The sequence below is a fragment of the Spermophilus citellus genome (genome assembly GCF_964194105.1).
Source record: "Spermophilus citellus genome assembly, chromosome: 7".
Taxonomy (NCBI): Eukaryota; Metazoa; Chordata; class Mammalia; order Rodentia; family Sciuridae; genus Spermophilus; species Spermophilus citellus.
In genome coordinates, this window is record NC_138188.1 from 125,802,277 (window position 1) to 125,818,924 (window position 16,648).

Sequence of the window (16,648 nt, forward strand, 5' to 3'; positions counted from 1 at the left end):
GTATGATGAATCCATATGTAAGGGTATGAGCAAATTTCTTTCTGTACTCTGAAAACCCTAATATATATAGTGTCAAAATAATGGATTTCAGAACCAAATAACTCTTGAGTTTCAGAAATAAATGTTGGTGTACACCAAGAGAGGTTTTGAGAAAGTTACTTTTATCTTACTGATTTTAAATTTTTTTCTCTACCAAAAGACAGCATAAATTATCAGAGTAGCTGTAAAGAATCATGAAATACTTGTAATTTGCCTATCCTAATACAATTAAACAAATCAGGTGAAGGATACTCTGCTTGTATGAAAATCTATTTCTATTAATCTGCAAATATTGTGCTGATTATTGTGTCAACTCTATAGATTTAAACCATTAGACCCTAATCTACTTTTAAGTATGTAATTTTTGATATCTAAGCCTAATAAAACTTCTTTCTCTTTTTCTTCCATGTGTTCCAGTCTTCATCATTGATTCTCAGTCCATCTGAACAATAGTCTGCTTCTCAGTCAAGCCCTCATTTTAGTAATTTTCTAAAATTGTGACCAGGAACTTTCAGCTTGTCCATCAAGCTTGTCATTCAGATTAATTTTGCAATGTTATAGCAAGACCAACTGAACAGATAGGTTAAGGCATCACTTTCAGGCTCACAAATGGTAGAGGCAGTAGTAAGCAAGATGCTCTGCTTAGTCAGAAGCACTACCACAAATAACAGAAGAACTCAGGTTTATGGGAAGTACTGTGCCTCCATTATAAATCAGCCCTTGCCAGTCAATACGTATGGAAGTACACTATACCTGCAATGTTCAGTTTGACAACCATGGCTATTAAAGTACTTGAAATGCAACTAGTGCATCCAAAAACTAAATTCTAAATTTTATATAATTTTAATTTATTAATGATTTAATTAGGTAGTCATATGTGACTATCACTACCATCCAGGACTTAAAAGTTCCATGCAAGATGGTTTTACAATAATAAACTTCTTTTTTAAAGTTTTAAAAGACTTGTTAAAGTGTTGTGCTGTCTTCCAAAGGTAAAAATTGAAACAAAAATTCAGTATGTGATTTAAAAGCAAAATATGACTATCATTTTATGTTTCTATGCTTCAACTTTTTTCTCTGAACTTTTTTTCTTTGTCTAAAAATAAAATTGCCTTGCTTCTTTTTTTCTCCTTTCCTTCCTGTCCAGAATGCTGCTTTCTACCAGACTGAAGGAAGTAAGAATCTCTAATTCAGGCATTTCAAATAGCTTCTGTAAGAATAAAAGTACATAGTAACCACGGCCACATGAATTATTAGCTAAATTATACCGGAAAACTGTCTAAGTGTAAAGGGTCAGCTCTAATAAACTGAACATAATCTCCTGTATTCTATCCCTAAAGAAAATTAAATTTTAATGATCCTGAGTGCTTACTCTTCAGGAATGTCACTATAAGTAATCACATAAATGACAGTTAAACTCTGGAATTGAGTTAAAAGTTAAACATCCTCTACAATAGCTTCTTAAATTCAAAGTGTGCTGGTTGCTTCAGGCAAACTCTTAGAAATATAGGAATATGCACAGGTTAAACAAGAGGCAAGAGGAAGCCTCAAGATCTGCAAAATTGGTCACTGCTGAATGCTTTACAGAATCACATACTTTCAGAACATTTCACTACCAAGTAGTTTAGGCACTTCAGAATATATATCTCTAGATTCTTTTTCAGAATGTGTTTCTGTGGTTGTGTACATTTCAGGCAACAGCCATCCCAATGGGAAATTGTAATAAAGGTTCATGATACTTGTTCAGAGGTAAATTTAGGGAGCATTCATTTTCTCTATTTATGTGAGAGAACATCTAAGTGAGTGGGGAATAATGAGAGAGAGAGAGAGAGAGAGAGAGAGAGAGAGAGAGAGAGAGAGAGAGAGAGAGAGAATGAGAATGTGCGAGTTGCACTGGGAGAGGAATGAGACCATTGTCTCTGGGGCTGAATGCCTTGCAATCTAGGAAACAGACAAAAATAATTAATTATTACTGTTTTTCACCAAACCCTCTGGCAGGTTTGTATAATGTTTTTCTGGCACTGTGGTTTTATAAGTTTAAAAGAAGGAGGGCCGAATTGAGACAGTATACTGTCACTGAGTTGTACAAAGAGAATTAAATTGAAAATAAGAAAAATAACTGGTGGACCAAATAAAAAGAAGAGTGCCATTAAAAATGAGACTGAGAGAACAAGGCAAATCAAATAAGTTTATTAATGAAATAAGCTTAGAGTGGTATGGTGACTTAAGGTATGTTTCCTAAAGTTATACTTTAAAAGTAAATAATGGCTAAAAGTAAGGGAACATGCTTCAAAATGTAATTAATGCAATAGACATATTATTTTGCCTTGAAATCGACGACTATGTTTCAAACTTAAGGGAAAATAAAGAAAACATTTTTAGAATATAAAAAATATAAAGCACTACATCTGTGTACTGCATTGCTATTAGCAAATAATGGGAGATATTGAACTCAGAAGAAGGAAAACATTGCAAAGGGAATGGCTTCGTCAAGGCCCTCAGGAATCAACTATTGACCACCACAGGCTGGTAATTGTGCTTGTCATAGAGACTTTGCATTAGCTGTAATTTTAGTCTGCAGGGTTTCCGAACAAAAATTAAAGGAAAAAGTACTAAATGACAAAACAACATACTAGATCGTCTCAAATAATTAGGATATCTAAAAGCAGTCTGAAAATATTATATAATTAAACAGGAACAATATATGTTCTTCAACTAAATATATACCATTTGACTAATACTCGGTTGTTTCACAGAAACATGTACCTGTGGAGAAAAAGTCTTTAAAAATGAGTTATGGTTATGATGAAAAATCATTTCATATTTCTAAAAAATTAATTCTTAGACCACTAAACGTTATCTTTCCTTTCAAATGAGTTTATAGGCAACATATTACCCTCTAAGTCAAGAACCCTATATTAGACTAAAATACTTATTATAAAATTATTTTAACATCTCATTCACGGGATGTGACTGTTATAAGTAATTTCTATTTAGAGTTGGGGGTGGGGAAATGAAAGGACAAATAATATTCATATTTTGATGTAAGAGAAAAAATGTTACCTTTTATAGTATAGTCATTAGAAACCTAAACTCTGTTGGATTCATTACAGACTGCATTGGGTTCAAGTTGTGGTTTTTTCCTGTTAGTCTTGGAGATTGTAGCCAGGTTATTTAAACTCTCTGTAACACAGATACCTAATTTTTAATTGTAGATGATTATAGCACCAATGTTGTAGAACTCTTCTAAGCATAAAATTAAGCTCAGTTTCTGGCACACATTAACTGATAAATTTCTATTATTATCATTTTTTTTTAATTTACCATTTTTAATGCTTTTCTCTTCTTTAAGAAAAAACAGATACTTATTTAGATAAACTATTTGGCTAAGAACACAAATATGAATTTCTCTTTTATGACACATATTTCCCCTACTGTAACCTATTATTTTCATATCCAGGAAAATAATCCAAATTATTTAATCAAAGAATAAAATTAGGTGCACTGTTTAGTTAAAACCTTGACAATACTTTAGTTCGGAGCTTAAGAAATTAACCCAGCCATATGGGACTTATGTATTTATTTGTTTCTTTTTTCCTTTGAAACTATTAACATTTGTATTATACATATTAAAAATTAAGGTCACTGTTGATCAGCAGGCTAAATGTAAATGATGTCTATAATTATACTTTCTGATAATAATGTTCTCCTTTTTTTCAGGTCTCAGATTACTACATTCCTTTGTTTTAATAGATTCCTGAAGTAGATAGTATCAACTGGATCAAAAATAATTAAACTGAAATTTTACCTCTGTAGTCACAATTTGACTTCATAATGCTTTTCGCAACCATTGCTAAGCAATATGTATAACTGAAATTTACTCCTTTGTATTTATTTCTTATACTAAGGTGATATTTTTACTTTAGTTCTTTTTTCAAAACAATACTAGAAGAAATATTTTATTTTTTCATGGTTCTTTCTCGTTTTGAAACATAAAAAAATTATAATAACTAAAATAAAATCTAAAATCCATTTATTGACAAAACTTGGCCCACAGTAGAGAGACTGTTCTAAATATCAAGTTCCTGTTCTTCTTTCTGAGATATACTATCTTTAGCGAAATTTTTTTTTAAGTAATTTTTGGGATTTTTTTTGAATCATGTGAAAGTTTTCTTTCAGATATGAAGAAGCAGCATTGTTTGGCACATGAATAGAGAAACTTTGCCATTAAAGTCAGGTCAATACCTCATCCTAAATTCATCTGATTCTCAAAAAAAGTTCATTGTCCATCATTATTTCATCTCATCAAGAGTAACAGATCTAATAATGCTCATCTGTGAAAAACAGTTTTCAGTTTTACAACCTTGCTCAAACCATTAACCATTGTAAGTTTATTAGTGTCTAATTTTCAGAAGATTTCAGAACACAAGCTTTCTGATACTCTTCTTAATTTGGTTTTCACCAGCATCTTCCTCTTACGTAAAATATAATGTGTTAATATAAGGCAATGAAGGAGGTAAGTCCTTGAGAGAGAGTAGATAATGTGTAACCATATGGTATAAATTGATTACAGAAAAACTCATTAAAAACAAACCACAACCAAGGAGAGAAATGAATTACAGTAGATGGGGTAGAGAGAGAAGATGGGAGGGGAGGGGAGGGGGGATAGTAGGGGATAGGAAAGGTAGCAGAATACAACAATTACTAATAGGGCATTATGTAAAATTGTGTATGTGTAACCGACGTGATTCTGCAATCTGCATTTGGGGTAAAATTGGGGGTTCATAACCCACTTCAATCTAATGTATGAAATATGATATGTCAAGAGCTTTGTAATGTTGTGAACAACCAATAAAAAAAAAACTGGAAAAATACTGTGCTCAACTTCTTGTACAAAAACTAAAATTGCTTAAATTTAAAAAATAAATAAATAAAATAAAACAAAGGAGCATGAAAAAAAAAAAAACAAACAAAACCACAACCAAAAAGGTAGGTGAGAGATTTTTAAATTGACAACATGGAAATGTATGGCTGAATCCAGAAGCACAAATATTCTATCCTCTCTCATTTTAATCTCTCAAACTGTATATTTCTCTGTGATACTTTGACTGGTAGGCAAACTTAAAAACCTATTGCAGTAGGTTTTTTGGCAGCTGAGTGAGAAGCTGTGATTGTGGAAGCTGCATAGCTTTGTAGAATTGTGTTCAAGTGAGGAAATCCACCCCTCAAGGTCACACAATTGTTCTGGGAGCAGATTGCATCCGTGACTGCTCAAAGGGAAATTTATAGACCCTATCTCCTTACCACAAGTGGCCATTTCTATAGGTTCACCAAGTTCAAGAATTTTGGAGGATCAGCTGAGGCCTTTGTGACTCATTCCCACTCCTTTCTTCCTCTGTCTTATTCTAATTCCTTTATTCTCTTTCAATTATTGATCCCCAGGCAGTCCCAAATAAAACTTCCCAAATACATTTCACTGATCAAAGACTGCTTTATGTGTTATCACCTGCAGTAGAGCTCTAGATTTTTACTTTCCTTACTTCAAATTCATCAATGACAGCATCTTTTTCACAGTACTTCAAATAAAACCCAAGGAGTGATGTTCAGAGCTTCTCATGGGCCACATGCCCATTGTAAAACCAATCATTTCACATAGCAGGATGACATTTAGGACCAGCTAGATCTTATGTTTACCTTCAGAGCTACTAGCCTGTGGTGTGAGAATGGACACCACCATCCAAAGGCATAGACTGAAATAAGGCACAATGGTTCCCCAGGGGAAAACTGAGGCCAGTTACAGATAGATTAATGCAGAAGAAAAAATAGCACATATATACAACCAAAGGGGGGGGTTACATGTTTGCAAAAATTGCCTAATTTAAATATGTCTTGGTATTCTTACATTAAAATAGTGAAGTAAAAAATAAAAATAGTATTAGCGAACAATTACTGAGTCCTATTCAATCTCTACTTATTGTGCAGGTATTCTAATTATACTAAAATATTTTATATTCACTATGATATTATAAGCTAGAAATGAAATTCCATTTTTCATAGACAAGTAAACTGAGATTCATTGAAAGTAAATAAAATGCCTAAGATAACTTAATTAGGATTTAATATTTCTTTACTATTCTTTCCTTGTCCCCATCATATTTCCAAAATCCAATTAATAATATATTAGTATTTCCGTAGTGAATTGTGTTACCTCTTTTTCTGAATGAAAGTATCCTTATCTGATACAATTCATCTTATAGTAGAATTATATATTTGCATTTAAGTGCACTGAGGAGTAAAAACATAATAAAATATGAGTATCACTTCTGATAAATAGCTTTTAAATTTAGCATGCAACTTGACATTTTTTTTATGTACTACAATCCTCTCAATCTCTCAGGTAGAGACTGCTCTACCTATTTTTTTTTCTAGAATCAAATTCACATGTAGAATACCCAGAAATAGATATTTGGTATGGCAAAATAAAATTTTATTCATACAGTTTTGGAATCAAAGACCCAAATAGAAATAAACATTGGGCATTTTTTCTGAAGAGAACTTTTTTCATAATTTCTTTTTTTTAACAGAGAGTGAGAGAGAAGTGAGAGAGGAGAGAGAGTGAGAGAGAGTGAGAGAGAGAGAATTTTTAATATTTATTTTTTAGTTCTCGGCGGAGACAACATCTTTGTTGGTATGTGGTGCTGAGGATCGAACCCGGGCCGCACGCATGCCAGGCGAGCGCGCTACCGCCTGAGCCACATCCCCAGCCCTCATAATTTCTTCTTTTGTGAACTCTTGAAATATTAAATATTTAGAACTATGACCCCAAACTGATATGTGTCACAATTATTAAAAAGATGAATACATGTAAGTATATGATGAATGGGATATTTTAGACACAATAATATTTTTAAAATACATGAGCCTTATCAACCAGAGTAGATTTCCTAGGAACACATCATTCTAAAATACATTTATTTCCTTCTTATTAATATTGCTAGACAGACTGATCAAGGTAATAATACAATGTTCATGTTGTATTTTAATTTTGCATTGCTATTTTTTAAGTTTTTTAGTTGTTGATAGACATTTATTTTGTTTATTTATTTTTATGTAGTGCTGAAGATTGAACCCAGTGCCTCACACATGCTAGGCAAGCGCTCTACCACTGAGCCACAACCCCAGCCCTCGCATTGTTATTACAGATCACATGCACTTTTTTTTAAGTGCAAGGAATGCTAATATCTGCTTTTATCCTGTGATATAGATTTTATCTCTTTTACAGATGAGTAAATTGAACTTCAGAGTTATCAAAGTTCTCAATTTCACACAATGGTTGAATTTGATTTTCTAACCAATCTTTCTGTTTGTGAACTTATCTTTTCAGCATATATTTTAACTCTACGTAGACAAAACAAAATAAATGCTTGATTAATAGAGTTAAGCACATTTCTAAATGATGGAAATATTTACCTCTAAATTAATAATGACCTGAAACTGGGTTTATTCAGTCTGAAAACATGGTCTGTTTAATTTACAAATTACTCTAAATTCCTTTTCAATATGCATTTTTGTAGTAGGATTTATGAGTTGAAAATAGAAATTGAATTCTGTAAACATATTACTACATTTTTAGTTTATAAAAAACAATAATCCCCTTTCCCAAACACATGAGATGTACTTATTTAAAATTATATTTGCCAGAATTAAATCAATTGGTTATTTTTGTTTAAAGAGTCTACATTGACCATTTATTCTCATGAACAGAGATGGGAATTTCTAATTCTCTTTGAAAATTATTCCCTGTAGGAAACAGAAACTGAAATATTTTTAAAACAGTCTCCAGTAACAAATTACCAGTACTCTGCTGGTAACTCAGAAGTGGAAGGTGTCTTTGATTTCTTCTTCTTCACTTCCATTCATTCCTTCAAAAGAAGTGTCTTCACCATTCAAGTTCAATGATTCCTCTCTAGTCTCAGAGTCCCTACTTGCACCAGGACAAGCAATTTGGCTCGATCAAAACACTCTTAATATCTCTGTGACTTAACAAAATAAAAGTTTATTTATTTCTGTTCATGGCAGTAGATGGGAGGCTCCTCTGGGGAGTTATTCTTTACAGGGTTATATGAGAAACGAAGCTTATATTGTTTATGACTCTTTTATTGAGAGTCTTTCAAAAACTACTATGTTGATGAAAAAGAGAAAAAGTGAATGATCACTTCATTCACTTCATAAAGTGATCCATTTTGTGATCCGGGCTGAAAATCATGTCTTCACTTGTGCTAAATATTAATGTCCACAAATATGTCACATAATCCAAAATAATGGAAATTATGCCTGGGAAATTGTAACTTATTGACCAATAGATACAGGACTAGAAAGCAAGTTTACTGAATACAAGCCATTTTCTTGGACACATTACCCTCAGAAATATTTATTACTTCCTGGTTACTATAGTGCTATTGTAGTGGATTTTATTCTTTAAATTAACCACTTATTTTTGTATCTTTCCATAATAGTTTATTTCCACATTTCATTTTTTTCCTGATCATCTTATTTATTTATATAGTACCTACAATAAAACAGATCATTTTGGCCTACTTTAACTGCTACATTCAATTGATATTAATGCATATGCAAATAATTTAGGTGTTATTATAATTATGGCAATATGATGTTAAAATGAAAGTAAATTCTATATATGTATCAGATCTGCATAAATATATGTATACATATTTATATAATTAATTGTTAAAACAGGTGGTAAATACACCAATAATTATTTCAAAAATGAATATGTCCCCACCTAACTTAATGCTCAGAAAGATATCACTATTAAGACTACTGAAAATATAACAATACTTTTTATTTTTGTGGTAATAAGGATTCAACTCAGGGTCTTGAACATGATCTGCAAGTAGTCGATCATTGAGCATATTCTCAGCCTTTTTCATTTCATATTGAGACAAGTTCTCAATAAGCTGCCCTGTCTGAGTTCAAACTTGCCATTCTACTTCCTCAGTCCTCCACATAGCTGGAACAATGCTCATTTCTTAATTTTCTGAATGTTTCAGGCCAAGTGAGAACAAAAAGCAAATAGACAAAAGTAGGATGTTGCCTATGTTATTTGATTTAAGATGTAATTATCCCTTCTATGTGATAAAATATTTTTATGTCTGAATTGATTTCTAAATCTTTCCACTAAAAATATGTAATGAAATAAGAATTTTTTTCAAAATAAAAAAATTTTCCTTTTGGAAAGTCAGTGTATCAATTCATTATTGCTCATGTTTAAATTATCATGATGCACAAAAATATCATGGAGTGGTATTAATCAATGAAGACAAGAAAAGTACAGAGTATATGACAACAACAAAAAAATAGGTGTTCATCCTGGGGGCTGCTGGACATTCAGGCTTGAGGGTGCACACACTTGGTCCAGGAAGATATGAAAGTGAAGATGTGCATACAAAGACATTTAATTTAGTTAAAAGTTTTTGATATGAATAGATTCATAATGTGTATATTAAATTAATGATTGCTTTAATTTTAACTTTATTTTTCTGTGCATATTTCCATTTTTTCTGTAAAAGAGTGTAGATACATTACACAAACAGCAACAACTCCACCCTGTTAGGATGCTAGGATAGGTTCCTGAGAAAACAAAGCCCAAAGCAAATATCATGTATTATAGTTTTAGTGAGGAGAGTGGAGTAAAGAATGAAAAGTGAAAGACAGTGGAAGTAAGACAGCAAAGGAAAAAAATCCAAATACACTATGCTGCTTTATTGAGAAATACAGGCGTTTATTTAATCACTAAGGATTTCTCCTTGAGAATTTTGCCTCCAGAAAAGTCCATCCACAAAGGGGAAAGTTAAATAAATAAATAAATAACCTGCTGACTGCTTCATGTTTAATTCTCTGATTGGTTTGAAATGTGCTACATTTCTGATTTCTGTTATTGCTAACGTAGCCAGATCTGGTATGTATCTGGCAATTTATCTGGAAGCTATCACCCATCCATCTGGAAGCAGAGGAAGCAGAGTCACCCTCCTGCTTTGGAAAGGAAAATTCAATGGTTATACTGGAAAACGAGGTGACCCTAGTGGCGGTTAAAACGTTCAAACCACGAGAAGAATGATATTGGTATATGGTATGTCTCTGGCCAAACAAACATTGGTCAAAATTTCTGTGTGAATTTTTCCTGTTTCTACCTGGTCTAGGCCTTCAGATCAAACACATGTAGTGAATAAACATGCCTGGGAAGCTAAAAAAAGTATTTCCCAAAAGAGACCCCAGGATATGCATGCTAAGATATTGAGTTTCCCATCTCCACTTTGGAAACATTGGCGCATTTCAGGGTAAGGAGTAATCTATTTCTCTAGAGAAGAGGATGAGTGGAAGTACTAACAATCATATAAAAGTTTAACAACTCTGACTATGGAGTTTCCCACGGTGTAAACTCCCACATGTGCACCTAACCCCCTGGCTCTGTTTGCATAGCCCTGTGGGATATGGGTATGAGAAACTGATGCAATGTTTTGCTCTGGTGGAAACTTTCTGTTGTGAAGAAATTGTCTGTGCCTCTGGCACTGATTTTATGTTATTTTGTCAGTGACTGTCTCAGTCTATTTTTGTGCTGCTATGATAGAACATTTAAGACTGGGTAGTTAATAATGAACAGAACTAATTAGCTTATAGTTCTAACAACAGAAAGTCCCAGATCAGATGCCAGTGTCTGTCAAGGGTTTTCTTGCTGTGTAAATCCATGGTGGAAGGGAGTGGGTGACAAATAATGAAAGAATACCAAATTTGCTCTTTTAAAATGGCACCAACCCCATCCCTGTGGGTGGAATGCCTCTGTCCTAATCATCTCCTAAAGGTCCTACCTCTTAAAACTGTTTATTGAAGAAAATAAATTTCAACATGAGTTTGGGAAAGAACTAACATTCAAACCATGGCAACATATATAATATACAATATGAAACTATAGCAGGGTTACCTATTAGTTTGCAAACCAACCTAGAGTTTGTAAATATCTCAGACCCTTAACAATTTCTGATTCAACAGGAATGAACAAAGGAATCAAGGAGTTGAGGAATCAGGTTTGTGCATAAACTTAGACCAATGCAGTTAACTTCTAATCATGTTGTGATAACAAATAGCATATCGTAATTAAAATTTAAAGTCCTGAATTTATGCACTAATTTTGTAACTTTTACAATCACTTTATGGGTCTTACCTACTCAACACTGTCCAATTCATATTTATTATCAAATATTTACTTCTAAGAACCAACATATTCTATTTGAAAAAAGTAGAAAATAGAAAAAAAAGTATTAAGTGCATATGATGTAACTGGTCTCTTTTTGTTCTATGTAAGAATTATTTAATTCTAATGAACCTCACAATAGAACTATCATCTTACTTTCAAAGAAGAAAACACATATAATCATAGGAATTGAGCAAATTGCTGGGTCACATAGAAAAGGAAAATTCCTCATTGAATCCAATATTGTGAGGATTTAAAGCCTTGCAATTTTTATTATTTAAATTCTGTCACATAGTCTTAAATTTTAAGAGGTAATGAGATATTATTACAAATGTAAACAATACATTTAAATGTGCAAAAGGTTATTTTGGGACATTCTGAAGTCTTAGAATTGGCACCTCTTTTTACTTCTAACACTCCTGTGGCATCTCATCAACATATGAGGCTTCCTTTGTTTTCTATCCACTAATGACTTCTAATGTGCACATTCAGCTCAAAACTCTCTTCTAAATCTGTATATTTGAAAAGTTTACATTTTCATTTTAAACCCTTCAAATAATCTATAAAGGAAAAGTCAAAATTCTAAATAGGATCTGTAGTATTCTGCAAGGTTGTCTGCTTGATTTCCTATGGTGAACTTTTCTCACAACCTTTTAACCCTTGCTTTTCAAAATTCAGTAAGTTTCTAAACATATGATGTTGCCTTCTAACACAGGTTACTATGTTAGAAAATCAATCCACTTTTCCTATCTCCCTACCACCTTTCGCCCTAACACACACTCACAAATTCACACATAAATGTGTACACACAAAGATTCATACACAACAATACATATATACAAACCTTTGGGTGACTTACTCTTTTTATTAGTACAATTATCATTATTAATATAGTATTATTAACATGAATTACTAGTACAAATAAATGGGTTTCAGTGTGACATTAACATACATGTATGTGTCATGCTTTCATCATATCCACCTTCCCTTCTGTTATCTTTTCCCTTTCCCGAACCCTTTCCCCCTTACATTTACCTCCCTAAATGTCCCTCTTTTACTCTTAGATAATTTTTTATATTTTATTTATTTTGCTTTATATGGTATCCTTCCATTCCAACCATTTCCGGCAAATTACATGATTTTATTCTTCTTGATGGCCTTAAAATACTCTATTTATTGGGTATAGATACCATATTTTCCTTATCCTTTCCTTTCTTGATGGACACCTATACCAGTTCCCTATCTTAACTACTGTGATAAACATTTGTATTCAGGTGTCATTTTTTTTTTTTTTTTTTTGTACACTGACTTCATTTTCTTCAGGTATACACCCAGGAATGTGATAGCTGGATCAAATGTTGCTCTACTTTTAGTTGTTTGAAGAATCTCCATACTGTTTGTCACAGTAGCTCTACTACTTGTTTCCCTAACAACAGTATATAAGGGTTGCATATTCTGCACATCCTATTCAGCATTTTTTACTTATTTGTTCATTCATTCATTCATTCATTTAAAAAGCTATCCTGACTGGAGTGAGATGGAATCCCAATGTAATTGTGATTGCATTTCCGTGATAGCTAAAGACATTGAGTCACTTGCAGTTCTTTTAAGACATGTCTGTTCAGATCATTTGCCAATTTTTTATTGGATTACTTGCTTTTTGGTTGTTCTTTGAGTTTTTCTTATATACTCTGGATATTAATCCTCTGCCAGATGAATAGCTGGCAAAAGCTTCCTTCTGTTCTGTAAGTTGTCTCTCCACTCTGCTGATTGTTTCCTTGGCTGCACTGAGCTTTCTAATTTGATCTAATCACATTTGTTAATTCTTGCTTTGGTTTCCTTAGTTGTTGAAGTACTATTCAAGAAACTGTTGACTTTGCAGTTATCTTGGAGTGTTTCCCTTTGTTTTCTTCTAGTAGTTTTAGCATTTCAGTACTTACATTTGGTTCATTTGAGTTGATTTTTGGACAGGGTGAGAGGAGTCTTTTACATGTGGATATCCAGTTTTACCAGCACCATTTGATGATATGGCTGTCAATTCTCCAATGTATTTTTTGACAATATTGTTGAAAATCAGCTGGCTCTAAATGGATAAGTTTATTTCTGAATCCTGTGTTCTGTTCCATTTGTCTGTGTATCTATTTTTATGCCAATACTCTACTGTTTTTTGTTTCTATGACTTTTTGGTGTCTTTTGAAATGAGGTAGTGTGATGCCTCTATTATTTCTGGTTTTGCTCGGAATTTCTTTAACTATTCAGGCATTTTGCTTCATATGAATTTCAGCATTTTTTAAAAATGACATTTAATGTGGATCACATTGAATTTGTAGATCACTTCGGTTAGTATGATCATTTTTAACTATTAATTTTTTCCAATCAAAGAACATGGTAGTTATTCTCTCTTCTATTGTTCTTTTACCCCTATTTATTAGTTCCATATTTTGAAGTTTCATATTGGAGATATTTCACAATCTTGGATAGGTTTATTTCTTGAGTTTTATTTATTTATTTTTTTCTTAAGAATATTGTGAATGGGATTGCTTTTGTGATTTCTTAATTAGTTTATTTCAGTATAAAGAAAAACTACTGATTATTTGTATATTGATTTTGTATCCTGCCAATTTGATGAATTTTTATCAGCTTGAGAGTCTTTTGTTGAAGTCTTTAGTGTTTTCTAGATTTAGAATCATAACATCAGGAAAAAGGGATAAATTAACTTTCCCCTTTTATATTTATATCCCTTTTACTTTTTTCACTTACATGGTTGACCTGATTGAGCTTTCTAATACTATATTGAATAACATTGGTTAGAACAGGCACCCTTGTCTTTTTCCTGATTTTATATAAAATGCTTTCATTTTTTTCATTCAGCCTATTGTTGGCTTTGTGTTATCATATTCAAACTTTTTAATATTAAGGCATGATCCTTTTATAAGTAATTATTCAGAACATTTATTATGAAGAAATTGTTAAATTTTATCAAAGGCTTTTTCTGAATCTGTTGAGGTGATCATGTGATTTTTATTTTTATTTCTATATACCTGCTATATTACATTTGTTGATTCTGTATATTAAACCATCCTTTTATCCCTGTAATGAAACCAAATTGATCAACGTATATGATCTTAGTTTGCAGTTGAGTTTAGTTTGCAAGTGTTTTGTTGGTTCATCTATGTTCATCAGAGATCTTGATCTATAGTCTTCTCCTTGTGCCTTTCAATGGTTTCAGAAGCAGGGTAATATGAGCTTCATATAATATGTTTGGAAGTGTTCCTTCTCCTTTTGTTTCATGAAGCACTTTAAGAAGCAAGGACATTAGTGTTTTTTTTTTTTTTTTAAAGTCTGCTAAACTTGAGTCCATCAGGACTTAGGCTTTTCTCTACAGTGATACTTTTTATTACTGCTTTAATCTCATTATAGAAGTATGTATTTTATAAATTTGGATTCCCTGATGTTCAGAGGACATAAATTTATAGTAATTGTATCTTCTTGGTGAATTGTTTATTTGATAAATGTTTAGTAGATTTCTTTGTCTTTTCTAATTGATTTCAAGTATATTTTGTTGGATATAAGTGTAGCTACTCCTGCTTCATTTTAGTTTCCATTTGCTTGGATTTTATTTTCCATCCTTTATCTGCATATGTCTTTGTAAATAAAGTAAGTTTCTTGAAGGCAACAGTAAGTCTTGTTTTTTAATCCAATCAACTAGTCTGAACATTTTAATTGGGGAATTAAGGCCATTGACATTCAGAATTATTATTGAAAGGTATGTAGCTATCCTATCATTTTGTAGATTTTCTTTGGATTATTTTGAATATTCTTTCTTTTGGTGTTTTTCCTTAGATATTTTTGTTGGATTACTATATTGATAATGTTTGTTTGTTTGTTCTGATTTCTCTTCTTCTGAGATTTATTTTTTCCCATGATTTCATAATTATGTTAATTCTTTTTACACTGTTGGGTGAAGGATTTGCTTACACATCCTCTTGCAACATAAATCTAGTGGTCATGACTTCCTTAAATGTGTGCTTATCTTGAAAGAACTTTATTTTCCAATTCAATTCTTCAGGATAGCCTTAATGGGTATAGTAATATGAGTTAGGAGGGTTTTTTTTTTTCTTTCAGGACTTGTAATATATCATTCAATGCTCTGCTGGCCTATAGAGTATTACTGAGAAATCTGCTGTTAATCTAATGAGTTTTCCTTTAAATGTGACTTAGCATTTCTCTATTGCAGCTTTTATTTGTTATTTATTCTGTACTTTGGGAAATTTAATTATATTTTGTCCTAAAGAGATTCTTTTCTAATAATGTCTGTTTGGTGTTCTAAATGCCTCCTGGGCCTAAGGTCATGAATTTCCCAGGATTTGGGACTTTTCTTCTGTTATTTCACTTAATAGGCTTTCTATGCACTTAGTATATAGCTCCTTTCCCTCTGAAATGCCAATTTTTCAGACACAAGAGGTATTTTAATAATGTCATAGAAATCTTATGTGGTTTTTTTTGTTCCTTCTTATTGTTTTCTTTATGGCTATCAAATTTGGGTAAATTTGTCTTCAAGTTCTGTTAGCCTTTCTTCTACTTGGTCTCGAATCTTCAGGCTTTTAAATGAAGTTTTTATGTGACATTTTGGATTTTTCATTTCCAAGATTACTGGGGGATTTTGTTTGTTTGTTTTGTTGTTTTTGAAACTCTGTATCTTTACTAAACTATTCATTCATATTTGCATTGTCTTCCTTAATTCATTAAACTGTTCATTTGTATTATCTTGGATTTCACTGAATTTTTAAACACATTTCTTCTAAATTCTTGGCATTTCATTCACTATAATATCTTTGGCATCTGTTTCTAGAGAATTATGTACTTTGGAAGGTGTCATATTCCCTTTTTTTATATTTCTTTTGTTACAATGTTGAGATTTAGACATCTGTTGTAATGAGTATTTCTTCCATTTTTATGTGACCGTTTCTTAATAAGCAGCCTTCTTTTGATGATGTGTCATGGGATTTTTTTGTGTTGAATTTAATTATAATTCGAATTTGTAATGTAGTTTACCTATTGTTTCTTTGGATTCTGACACAATGTATACCATATCAGAGCCTGCGAGATTTTACTTTCTATGTTAAGTCTCAGAAGAGTGGGGTTCAGGCAGGTATGGTATGGACAGCAGAATATTTTGGGTTTATTATTTGTGGTTACTTCTACATGGAAATTTTAGCCCCCATTGGGTATTAGAGGTTTTGCTGGCCCTATAGATTGAAAGCAATATTTCTATTAGCTGTTCTAATCACAGTGATGGGCGTGAAGTTTTTACCATGTTTATAGACACTGATGCAACAC